This window comes from Podarcis bocagei (genome assembly GCF_964188305.1).
Source record: "Podarcis bocagei genome assembly, chromosome: 16".
Classification (NCBI taxonomy): Eukaryota; Metazoa; Chordata; class Lepidosauria; order Squamata; family Lacertidae; genus Podarcis; species Podarcis bocagei.
In genome coordinates, this window is record NC_138142.1 from 36,163,665 (window position 1) to 36,176,376 (window position 12,712).

The window sequence follows — 12,712 nt, forward strand, 5'->3', positions numbered from 1 at the left end:
GTTATTGTTGTGAACAAGTTGCAAAGCGGAGGGGCTGATTTTTATTTTGTTTCTCCAAGTGTTGGGAAGGCGGGTGGGTTGCTGAGCAGGAGGGACCAACCAGCGCCTATGGGGTGAGTACCTAGCTCATTCCCAACGGCTTCCATTTTTACTCCCCCTGCATATTATTTTATTATCCACCCCTTACATGATTTCTTTGCACCCCGCAACTGATGCGCACACCTCTCCCCAGGTCCAGGAATAGCTGGCTCGCCCGACTACTGTCAACTGGTTGTCTAAAGAAAGTCAGATCTGAACTATAACTTCCCTCCCCATTTCCCTTCCCCTGCACCCAGCACCATCACCAGAGCCCGTAAGAACATAAGGTGTCCAGATGCCCGTAAGAACCCAGGAATCAGGTAGACTGGCCCTGGTGCTGGAGGTTCCACAACAGCATTAAAACACCCTGGCTACTGGATCAGACCAGCAGCCCATCTAGTCCATGATCCTGTTCTCCTAGTGGCCAGCCACGCGCCCCAATGGGAAGCTGCAAGCAGAACCTGAACACGAGAGCAGCTCACGCCTCTTGCGGTTTCTAGTAGCTAATATTCAGAGGCACATCACTGCCTCCGACAGTGGAAGCAGACAGCATAGTCATCAGGGTCAGTAGACACTGAAAGCCTTGTTTCCCGTGCATTTGTCTAATGCTCTTTTAAAGTCGCACAAGGCTGGTGGCCATCAGTACACCTTGTGGGAGAGAGTTCCACAGTTTAGCTGCTCTGCGAGAGAGAAGAAGGGCTTTTCTTTTATACGATACGATAATCTTTATTGTCATTGTCCCCAGTGGCGTAGCGTGGGTTGTCAGCACCCGGGGCAAGGCAAGTAATTTGCGCCCCCTAACCCGTGGATTTGCGCCCCCTAACCCGTGGATTTGCGCCCCCTAACCCGTGGATTTGCGCCCCCTAACCCTAACCCCCAGATGTTGTGCCCGGTGCGGCCGGCCCCCCCTGCACCCCCCACGCTACGCCACTGATTGTCCCATACAGGAAACCGAAAATCTACACCAGATATTCACAAACCAACAAGCCAGCTATCCCAGCCCGGTTAGCCCCCTAAAAACTCTGATACCCCGTAATTAAATACAGTATACTGCCATAGAAACTACCTTACACTGCGTTTAAAACCAAAATCGCATTTGAATAGAAACTGTTTCTCAGGCGGCTGGTCCTTATCTGTGGGTGGCGCTGTGGCCTAAACCACTGAGCCTCTTGGGTTTGCCGATCAGAAGGTCGGCGGTTTGAATCCCCGTGGTGGAGCGAGCTCCCGTTGCTCTGTCCCAGCTCCTGCCAACCTAGCAGTTCAAAAGCACACCAGTGCAAGTAGATAAATAGGTACCGCTGCAGCGGGAAGGTAAAAGGCGTTTCCGTGCTCTCTGGTTTCCTTCCTGGTGTTCCGCTGCACCAGAAGCGGTTTAGTCCCTCTGGCCACATGACCCGGAAAGCTGTCTGTGGACAAACGCCGGCTCCCTCGTCCTGAAAGCAAGATGAGTGCCGGAACCTAATAGTCGCCTTTGACTGGACTTAACCGTCCAGGGGTCCTTTACCTTTTTTTACCTTACCTGAACCTTCACCTTCATTGGATGTTCAGTGTTATAAGAGAGGGAGGGGGGAAACCTTTCTATTCACTTTTCCCTCCCTCCTGTGTTTTTCCAGAAACTTGGATTTGTTGCCGCCTCTGGCAGAGACAAAGCATAACCATAATCAACAGATGTGTAGTTTGTGGGACTTTTTTATTATTCTCTTGGAAGGGAGAAGGGTTTATAGGGTGTGAAAACATTGTGTCTGGTATCTTATAGTGTCCTAGGCTCGCAAGAGATTAATTTCTCTCCTCCTGTTGTTGTGTCTGCGAAACCACCAAGGATTTTCCCAGAGTTTGCTGGGAAATCAGCTTGCTGAGACACAGCAATGCACAACAAGAGTGTGTTATATGGAGGGAGGATTTGCGTTCCCACACCTGCCCCTCACGCAATATTTCCATCTCTGCCCCATGAATTCTGGTGTTTTTTTTTCCTTCCCATTTGCAAATGCTCCTTTCAGAAAAAAACACCGGCTCCGTGTTCTCCCTTATAAGGAAAGATTGCCACGTTTGGGACTCTTTCGTTTAGAGAAAAGGCGACACGGTTTATAAAACGATGCGGGGCATGGAGGAAGCGAGTAAAGGAAAGCTTTTATCCCTCATAACACCAGAAGTCGTGGAAGTGCAGTGAAGCTGAATGTTGGAAGATTCAGGACAGATAAACATTCAGCGCTTAGTTAAGACTGTGGAACTCATGGCCACTGGAGGCAGCGATGGCCACCAACTCTGTTTGTTGACATCCGTCTGTCTTGAGAGATAATGGAGGGGAGTCAAACCAGCACCAAAGTGACCTCTTTGGGGCACAAGCCTCGGCCGTGTGTCTGGAGGGCCTGGGCTGCACAGACCCCCCCCCCTCAGCCTCACTGATGTAGTCAAAAAGAAACCGGCAAGACATTTGACACCAGCTTGGCTGCAGGAGTTGCTGGAAGGAGGCGTACAAGGCACCGTCCAACCGTCTTAGGGGCTCCACTCTGGATTTGTGTAAGATTTATTCCTGAGCTTTTTCTTCTGCCAAAGGTAGAGGTTTAGGATCCGAGTTTTCCTTCTTCTAGATGGGCTCCCTTCCCAGGTGGACGAGCCCCATCTGCCCCTCACTTCTTTCTACATCAGGGGTCAGCAAACTTTTCCAGCAGGGGGCCAGTCCACTTCCCTCAGACCTTGTGGGGGGGGCATACTATATTGTTTTGGGGGGAAATGAATGAATCCCTATCCTCCGCAAATAACCCAGAGATGCATTTTAAATACAGTCATACCTCTGGTTGAAGTAGCTTTGGGTTGAGCGTTTTCGGGTTGCTTTCCACGGCGTTACGGAGCGCGTTACTTCTGGGTTTCGCCGCTCGCGCAGACGCTCAAAATGACGTCACGCGCATGCGCGGAAGTGGTGAATCTCGACCCTCGCAGATGCGGATTGCGTTCGCTTCAGGATGTGAACAGGGCTCCAGAACGGATCCCATTCGCATCCAGAGGTACCACATTCTGCTCATATGAAAACACCAGGCAGGCCCCACAAATAACCCAGAGATGCATTTTAAATAAAAGGACACATTCTACTCATGTAAAAACATGCTGATTCCCGGACCATCCGTGGGCTGGATTGAGAAGGCAATTGGGCCGGATCCGGCCCCCGGGCCTTAGTTTGCCTACCCATGTTCTACAGCCTTCTCGTCCCAAAAGAGACCCACTCTTGGTCTCGTCCGCTCAGTCCTCCAGAGCCTGTTTTCGCATGCAGGGGAAGCCCCTAACTCACCTAGGGTTTGAGACCAATTGACTCCCCTCATCTGCTTTAGCTGGCCAGTCAAAGCCGTTTCCCGGAGTGTGGGCGCTATCGCATGCCGAGAGCTTCTGGGAGCCACAGGTGAGAGCTGAGTGTGGGGTGGGAACCAAAGGTGGACAAACTGCCCCAGCAGGAGCATGGCGTGCCCCCCCTATCAGAGGCACTAGTAAAGTAAAGGGACCCCTGACGGTTGGGTCCAGTCGTGGCCGACTCTGGGGTTGTGGCACTCATCTCACTATATTGGCCGAGGGAGCCGGCGTACAGCTTCTGGGTCATGCGGCCAGCAGGACTAAGCCGCTTCTGGCGAACCAGAGCAGCGCATGGAAACGCCGTTTACCTTCCTGCCAGAGTGGTACCTATTTATCTACTTGCACTTTTGTGCTCTTGAACTGCTAGGTGGGCAGGAGCAGGGACCGAGCAATGGGAGCTCACCCCGTCGCGGGGATTCGAACCGCCGACCTTCTGATCAGCAAGTCCTAGGCTCTGTGGTTTAACCCACAGCGCCACCCGCGTCCCTTATCAGAGGCACTACCTCGCCCCTAACCCCCCACCACCAACTCTGATGGCTCTATAAGAGGATTGGACAGATTCATGGAGGAGGGCTATTGAACAGCCTGGATAGCTCAGCTGGTTAGAGCATGGTGCTAATAATGCAAAGGTTGCAGGTTCGATCCCCATAAGGGGCAGCTGCGTATTCCTGCAATGCAAATGATCTTCAGGGTCCCTTCCAGTTTTATGATGTCTATGATCAATGGCTCTGCCAGAGGCAGTGATGCTTTTGAATCCCACAGAGGGGGAGAGTTGCTCTTGTGGTCAGATCCTGCTTCCCCAGTGGCCGCTGTGAGAATAGGATGCCATTGGCCTGATCTAGCAGGCTTTTCCTGTGTTCCCCTTAAACGTCTAACGCCCCCCAAAGAAGGATGCTTATTCTCTGAATTAAAATCGGAATTGCCTGTGACTCTCGCATCTCCCCAAAACAGTTGACCTGGGGTAATCAGTGTGAATGGTTACCCTCCGGAGGTTGTGGATTACAAAGAGAGCCAGCATGGTGTAGTGGTTAAGAGCAGTGGACTCGTAATCTGGGGAACCGGGTTCGCGTCTCCGCTCCTCCACATGCAGCTGCTGGGTGACCTTGGGCTAGTCACACTTCTTTGAAGTCTCTCAGCCCCACTCACCTCACAGAGTGTTTGTTGTGGGGGAGGAAGGGAAAGGAGATTGTTAACCGCTTTGAGACTCCTTAAGGTAGTGAGAAAGCGGAATATCAAATCCAAACTCCTCCTCCTCTTCTTCTTCTTCTTCTTCTTCTTCTTCTTCTTCTTCTTCTTCTCCTCCTCCTCCTCCTCCTCCTCCTCCTCCCATCATCCCTGAACTTTGGCAATGCTGGATGGGTCTGGTGGGGTACACAAAAGTCTGGCGGGTGCAGCCTTGAGAGAGCCCTCAGCCTGAACTACTTTGCAGGGTTGTTGTGCAGGTTAAGACAGGGGAGAATCCTTCATTCTTTTGGAAGAGTGAGCAAAAAAAAAAAAAAAAAGGTAACAGATACTAAATAAATGAAGGAGGCAAAATTTGGACAGTGAATCACCCTGAGATACAGAGGACAGGTGCCTCCACAGCTAGTATTTTGGGGGTTTTTTGTGCCTAATGAAAGACTTTTACACATTTAGTCAGTCTGACACTTTAGTCTGCGCCTGGCACACACTTTGGGAAATGTTGATAGGGACTTTCTGGCTCAAGTCAAGGTTCCTGCTGCCTGATTTTGATGCCGACAGGCTGAAATTCAACAGGCGCAGTTCCCAACTCTACCCCCCGACCTGGGATACGACAGTGTGGGGAGCCAAGGCCTGTGAATTGGTGGGAGGAAGGAGAGACTGCTCTGATCTTTTATAAGTCTCAGGAGAGAGGTAATAACCAGGGGATATTACAGGGGAGAGGGACGTGGGTGGCGCTGTGGGTTAAACCACAGAGCCTAGGACTTGCCGATCAGAAGGTTGGCAGTTCGAATCCCTGTGACAGGGTGAGCTCCCGTTGCTCAGTCCCTGCTCCTGCCAACCTAGCAGTTTGAAAGCCCGTCAAAGTGCAAGTAGATAAATAGGTACCGCTCCAGCGGGAAGGTAAACGGCATTTCCGTGCGCTGCTCTGGTTCTCCAGAAGTGGCTTAGTCATGCTGGCCACATGACCCGGAAGCTGTACGCCGGCTCCCTCGGCCAATGAAGCGAGATGAGCGCCGCAACCCCAGAGTCGGCCACGACTGGACCTAATGGTCAGGGGTCCTTTTACCTTTTTATTACAGGGGAGAGCGAAGAATAGAAGCTGCTCAGTTATTTTTGTTAAGTTCTGGAAGAGAGAAGAAGGGCTAAAGGGGTAATCCTAGCTATGGTTGCCCCGATTGGGAAAGGAAGCAAGATCTGGTGCATAAAGCACGGGTGGGGAGCCTCAGGTCTGGGCATTGAATGTGGCCCTCCAGACTTCTTTCTCTGGCCCTCGGGGCATTTCCCAGGCCTTCACTGGTCCTGCTTCATGCTAGGTTTTTTGGAGGAGGATGACCGGAATGTGTCCTCAAACTCTCCACATGCTCCTTTGGTTCCCTGGACCAGTGGCGTAGCGTGGGTTGTCAGCACCCGGGGCAAGGCAAGTAATTTGCGCCCCCTAACCCGTGGATTTGCGCCCCCTAACCCTAACCCCCAGATGTTGCGCCCGGTGCGGCCGGCCCCCCCTGCACCCCCCACGCTACGCCACTGCCCTGGACAGAGGATAGAGAGGTAGGCGCAGGTGTAGAAACTCACCTGCCATACAAAGGTGAAATTTGCATTTGTTGCCCTGCCAACGTCCCCTTAGCCTCTCCCACCCTCAGCCCTGGCTTACAGGATCAAGTGCAGTGTAGCAGCTTAAAGGGCCTGGGAATTCAGGGATGTCTTTTTTTTTAAAAAAAAAATTGTGTGTCCCTGTTTCTCAATTTGATCCTTTTACATGGTTTTATATGTCCTTGTATTTTATGCATTTTATGCATTGCTGTTATTTTTATTGATTATAGTTTAGTAATTATTGCAATTGCTAAGACTGGGTTTGCTTAATTATCAATTTCTGATTTTCAGTTTTGCTGTTTACTATTGTATTCTAATGGAGTGCTGAACATCGCTTGCTTGGATATAAGCTGTTTATTCCAAAGTTATGTCTTTATTATTATGACATTTTCATATTGGATCAGATTGTGATCAGGCGCGTGTGTGATCTCTGCCGCCTGTTTTGCTGTTTCTCCGGCTTTGAAAACCCGCCTCGCGCCCAGTAATCTGGAAAGGCGGTATGCAAATCAAAATGAACAGAGATGGGAAGGTACAGGGTTCGAATCCTCCCCACTCAGCCATCTGCGCGCTCTCCCCCCAGCCTACCTCCCAGGGTTGTTGGAAGGACCAAACAGGGAAGGGAAGCGTGATCTCCTGGGATAAGAAAGACGGGGGTGGAAATGTCAATAAATATCTCGTTCGGTTGAGAGAGAGGCGGGAGATGGGGAAGCGGAAGGGCGGCAGGGGCTGCGCTCAGCCTGACCCCGTGGAGAATTCGCTATTTGCTTTTTCCCATCTCCCTCCCTCTCCCTCTCCCTCTTTCTCTCTCTCCCCCCGAGGCGAAGCTGCGGCTGACAGCATGACTAGCAGGCAGGCGATTGTCTGGCTCGGCTGTGTTTAGTCTGCGCCTTCGCCGCCGCCTCCTTCCCCGTCTTTCGCTCCCATTTGGAGAAGGGAGCGCAAAGAGAGCGCGCGCTCCTCTCCAAAGCAGCCGCCGCCGCCGCGCGTCCCGCCGCCTTCAAGGGGGGCTTAATCCGCCTGCCACGTCCAGGGGAGCATGCCTGAGCCCCGCGGAGAGCATCCGTGCACCCCGGAGAGGGATCGCCCATAGCCGGTGAGTTCCCCCCCCCCCCGCATCGCTGCCCCCCAACCTTTCCACGCCACTTCTGGGCACCGGGGTCCGGAGTTTCCTCTCCTCCAGCTTTCAGATCGCTGCCCCTCCTTTCCCTGTCCCCCACCCCACTTCTCCGGGAGGGGCCGAGGCAGCTCATCTGCTTGGCCTGCAAAAGGTCCCAGGCATGGCCAGGTAGGGCTGGGAGGAGAGGCCCCTGCCTGAGGGTTTGTGCTTTGTTCAGAACGATGAGGACTAGAACCTTGCATTGTTTATGGGGAAAGGCTGCAGCGCGGTGGCTTTGCGCGCAGGTGGTGCCAGGTTCGATTCATGATGGCATCTCCGGGTAGGGCATGGAGAGATGCACACACACACCCTCCGAAGCCCCGGAGGGCTGCTGCCGGCCCGTGTTGACAATACTGAGCTAGATAGACCAACCATCTGACTCAGTGCAAGGCAGTTTTTTGTGTTTCTGTGTCATTTCAAGATGATTCCCGCCTCTAAGTCTCTGTCCCTGGATGTGCTGCTTGGGGGACATTTATATGTTTGACTGGGCTACATTATCCCCACCAGCTTTGACCCATGCTTGGGCCCAAAGAGAAAGTGTGGGGAGAGAAAGAACCCAGGAGTCCGGGACCTCACATTCCACTCCCCCACCACCACGAGTCTTCCCTCTGCTCACCTCTAACCACTAGGCTCTACTTCTCTTCTGAGCGAAAGAACCCTGGGTTGAGTTTGATGCTCTTTCTGCCCTGAGCAGACACAGTCAAACAAAGCAAGCTAGTTTTTAACTGCTGATTTCAATGTGTGTCTACTCAGCGTGGAATAAACAATGCACCCCAATATTATTTTATCTGCCCACCCAGAACATGGAAGACAAAAACAAAACAAAACCTCTAGTCAATCTTTTCCCCTTTCCTCTTTCCCCAGGGAGCTCAGACTGGTGAATAAATATCCTTCTCTTCTGAAACTTATTAAAGGGCAGGGAATCTTGCACGTGACCCACCCACAGTCTCCAGTTTTTCTGCCGCGATGGCTGGGCGTCACGCCTCCCTGTCCCTCCTTCCAAAGTTACAGGGAGGAATCCTTTTCCCCTCGCATGACTCCCGTCATCCTGGCACAAGCACGTTCCTTTACTGCTGCTACATCCGTTCTTGTTTTATTCCAGGATTAGGTGGGGACGGTCACCTCCCCGAATGTGGCCTTACGCCAAGTCAAAACGTTGGTCTGTTCAGCTCGGACTGGCAGTGCCTCTTCAGACTCTGGGTATCTTCTATGTGTGCAAAGCATATTCTCAACCAGTGACTTTGTGGCCTTTCCCTTAAATGTAACGCTAGGTTTCTAGTCCTCATGGTCAAATGTATTCTATGTTGTAAAGGTAAAGGGACCCCTGACCATTAGGTCCAGTCGTGGCTGACTCTGGGGTTGCGGCGCTCATCTCGCTTTATTGGCCGAGGGAGCCAGTGTACAGCTTCCGGGTCATGTGGCCAGCATGACTAAGCCGCTTCTGGCGAACCAGAGCAGTGCATGGAAACGCCGTTTACCTTCCCGCCGGAGTGGTACCTATTTATCTACTTGCATTTTGACGTGCTTTCGAACCGCTAGGTGGGCAGGAGCAGGGACCGAGCAATGGGAGCTCACCCTGTCGCGGGGATTCAAACCGCCGACCTTCTGATCGGCAAGTCCTAGGCTCTGTGGTTTAACCCACAGCGCCACCCGCACATTGCAGGGGGTTGGACTAGATGAACCTTGGGGTCCCAAATCTACAATTCTAATAAAGGCCTGGTTTAAATGCGGATGTAGGAATCCGCCTTACGCTGACTCAGACCATTGCTCCGTCTGGCTCAGTGGTGACTGTTTTTCCACCTCACTTCTTCCAGAGATTTTTGTCTTATGTCTCACTTAGGTACGTTTCTGGCTTAGATATATTTTTCACCAGCGAGGCTGGTCAGTTACGTTCCAAAGAACCTTTGATTTCTTTCCTTTCTAAGCCGGGCAAACTTACTAGCTCTCATGGTTCTAAGCAATGATAGAAGATAGGCGGGTGCAATCTCAGAAAGCCTCAGGGAGTTTCCAAATGAGGTGCCCGTCTTTTAGAAGAGAATCGGTGGCTCTCCAGCCATCACTCGACTACAACTCCCATTATCCATGACCGCTGGATGCGCTGCACGATGGGAGTTGGAGTCCCACAATATTTGGAGAGTTCCCTGTCCCGCTTTAGAAGTCGGATACTTCAGAGCCTTGCTCATGGCCCCTTATCTCTGCTCTCCATGAATTCCAGAATAATTCCTGGAAAGTAGTAAAAGCATTTGCATAATAAATTGGGTCAAGGCAACAGAGGTTTTGCTGGAAATCTGCATAACGTAAACATGCTTTTATAAAGTGTAGTACATGCAGCCTTCTTCCTGAGTTGTTATACTCTGAAGGGACCCCGTTTGTGTGTGTGTTTAGTAGGGGAGGGATATATACATAAATGGGAACGTTGCCAGCCCTGACCCAAATCTCTGCTCCAGTCCTTAAGAACCTAAGAAGATCTTTGTTAGGTCAAATGCCCATCTAGCCCAATATCCTGACTCTGAAAGGAAGAAGCCACAAAGCTCACAAGCAACAGCTCACCCCTGCTCTCTCTTCCTAGTACCTGGCCTTTGGAGGTAGACTGCGTAAGACTAGGGAGGCTTCATTCTCCACAGCCATGGCTATTTCTGTAAGGAGAGCCCTGCTGGATCGGCTTAGAATCATAGAATCATAGAGTTGGAAGAGACCACAAGGGCCATCGAGTCCAACCCAGGAAACACCATCAGAGCACTCCTGACATATGGTTGTCAAGCCTCTGCTTAAAGACCTCCAAAGGAGGAGACTCCACCACACTCCTTGGCAGCAAATTCCACTGTCGAACAGCTCTTACTGTCAGGAAGTTCTTCCTAATGTTTAGGTGGAATCTTCTTTCTTGTAGTTTGGATCCATTGCTCCGTGTCCGCTTCTCTGGAGCAGCAGAAAACCACCTTTCTCCCTCCTCTATGTGACATCCTTTTATATATTTGAACATGGCTATCATATCACCCCTTAACCTCCTCTTCTCCAGGCTTAACTCGTCTCTCTTTCCAGGATGCCTGTAGGAAGCCCACTGTTTATATACCCCCCCTCCAGGACAGGAACTTAAGAGGTAGACTGTCCCTGGACTGGGAAGCTCAGTTTATTCACGGCCCATGTGGCTTCCACTCCCAGCTGTTGACCTCTCTTTCTGAAGCAAACCAATGACCACCCTCTTTCACCTATTAGCATAAATTTCCCACCATTCACTTCCCCCAAAATGCTTTAAGAGACCCCCCCCCCACAATCCAGTGCTGAGTGCATCAGTGTTTGCAGTGAGTAATCTGGTATTCAGCTCAGATATTATGATGATGATTTCAATTTATATAGCGCTCAGTTGGTTAGAGCGCGGTGCTGATAACTTCAGTGTTGCAGGTTTGATCCTAATAATAATTTATTTATACCCTGCCCATTTGGCTGGGTTTCCCCAGCCACTCTGGGCGGCTTTCAGCAGAATATTAAAATACAATAGTCTATTAAACATTAAAAGCTTCCCTAAACAGGGCTGCCTTCAGATGTCTTCTAGTTGTTTTTCTCTGGTAGTTGTTTTTCTCTTTGGTAGTTGTTTTTCTCTTTGACATCTGGTGGGAGGGCACTCCACAGAGCGGGTGCCACTACCAAGAAGGCCCTGTGCCTGGTTCCCTGTAACTTGGCTTCTCGCAGTGAGGGAACAGCCAGAAGGCCCTCGGTGCTGGACCTCAGTGTCCGGGCAGAACGATGGGGGTGGAGACGCTCCTTCAGGTATACAGGGCCGAGGCCGTTTAGGGCTTTAAAGGTCAGCACCAACACTTTGAATTGTGCTCGGAAACGTACTGGGAGCCAATGTAGGTCTTTCAGGACCGGTGTTATGTGGTCTCGGTGGCCGCTCCCAGTCACCAGTCTAGTTGCCGTGTTCTGGATTAGTTGTAGTTTCCGGGTCACCTTCAAAGGTAGCCCCACGTAGAGCGCATTGCAGTAGTCCAAGCGGGAGAAAACCAGAGCATGCACCACTCTGGCGAGACTGTCTGTGGGCAGGTAGGGTCTCATCCTGCGTACCAGATGGAGCTGGTAAACATATGGGACAGTTGCTTATTCCTGCACTGCGAGGGTTTGGATGAAATGATCCTTAAGGTCCCTTATAACTGTGATTTTATGACTCTATGAAAAGATCCCCGGGCATCTTACCACATTAAGAACACATTTTACAGAGCATAATAATAATAAAACACAGCGGCACCTCGGTTTCCGAACATTGACAAACGTTTTGGTTTTCGAACGCCACAAACCCGGAAGCAAATGCTTTGGTTTTCAAACGCGCCTCGGAAGTCGAACATGAAACGTGGCTTCCGTATTGAGTTTTCCGTTTTGAGGCTTCCGTACTGAGTTTTTGGCTTTCGAACGTTTCGGAACGCAAATGGTCTCCTGGAACGGATTACATTTGGAAACTGAGGTACCGCTGTGATCATGTGAGCATAATCTTACGAGCATCCTAAGAATGCCCCCTTTCGGTAAAAAGGATCGAGTAAGTTTCTAGCTCTCAGTGGGTAGCGGAGAGCGATAATATCACAACACGAGGGCTGCTGGATCAGGCCCAAGGGCCATCTGTTCTCGCATTACCCAGCCAGAAATCTTAATGGGAAGCCCACAAGCGAGGACTAAGCTGAACAGCGTGCTCCTCTCATGCGATTCCCAGCATACTGCCTCCAACAGTGTAGTTAGAGCATGGGATGGCAAACTAAGGCCCGGGGGCCAGATCCGGCCCAATCACCTTCTAAATCTGGCCCGCGTATGGTCCAGGAATCAGCGTGTTTTTACATGAGTAGAAGGTGTCCTTTTATTTAAAATGCATCTCTGGGTTATTTGTGGGGCATAGGAATTCGTTCATTTCCCCCCCCCCCAATTTAGTCCGGCCCCCCCACAGGGTCTGAGGGACGGTGGTTCGGCCCCCTGCTGAAAAAGTTTGCTGACCCCTGTGTTAGAGCATAGCCATTGGTAGCTTTATCCTGCGTTCATTTGCCTAATCCTCTTCCAAATTATCCATCCCAACGTTTTGCTGTCACTACATCTTGCAGGAGCACATTTGCCGTAAAACCTGCGCTCTGTGTGTGTTATCAGTATTTGTGACAAAGTGTTTGTATTGAGCTCGGAGCTCATCCACCAAAGGACGTCCCTTTTCATTAAAAAGAAACGAGCAGATTTCTAGTTCTCAAGGGAATGGAGATAAGTTTGAATCATTTGGGAGGGGGTTGTTTTGTATTCCCCCCCTCCCAGTTCATACTTGCCCTTGACACACAAAAACAATCACGTGAATTTTTTAAAGCCGTGTTATAGAATCCTTGAACTGTGTCAGGTTTTACCAGGTCC

The 12,712-nt window shown here is 50.9% G+C and overlaps 1 protein-coding gene across 4 annotated transcripts in view; it reads left to right on the top strand.

Annotated features, from left to right (window-relative positions):
• The window catches only part of LOC308575111 (mothers against decapentaplegic homolog 4-like), a 36,767-nt gene continuing 24,055 nt past the window's right edge, over nucleotides 1-12,712 (top strand). The window contains exon 1 of one of the 4 annotated variants that reach the window (XM_081173612.1): nucleotides 1-113. The gene's annotated coding sequence lies outside the window, so the exon portion shown is untranslated. Of the gene's footprint in view, nucleotides 114-7,050; nucleotides 7,283-10,611; nucleotides 10,645-12,712 lie in introns of those variants that run through there. The other 3 variants (XM_081173611.1, XM_081173614.1, XM_081173613.1) reach the window with 3 other exon arrangements.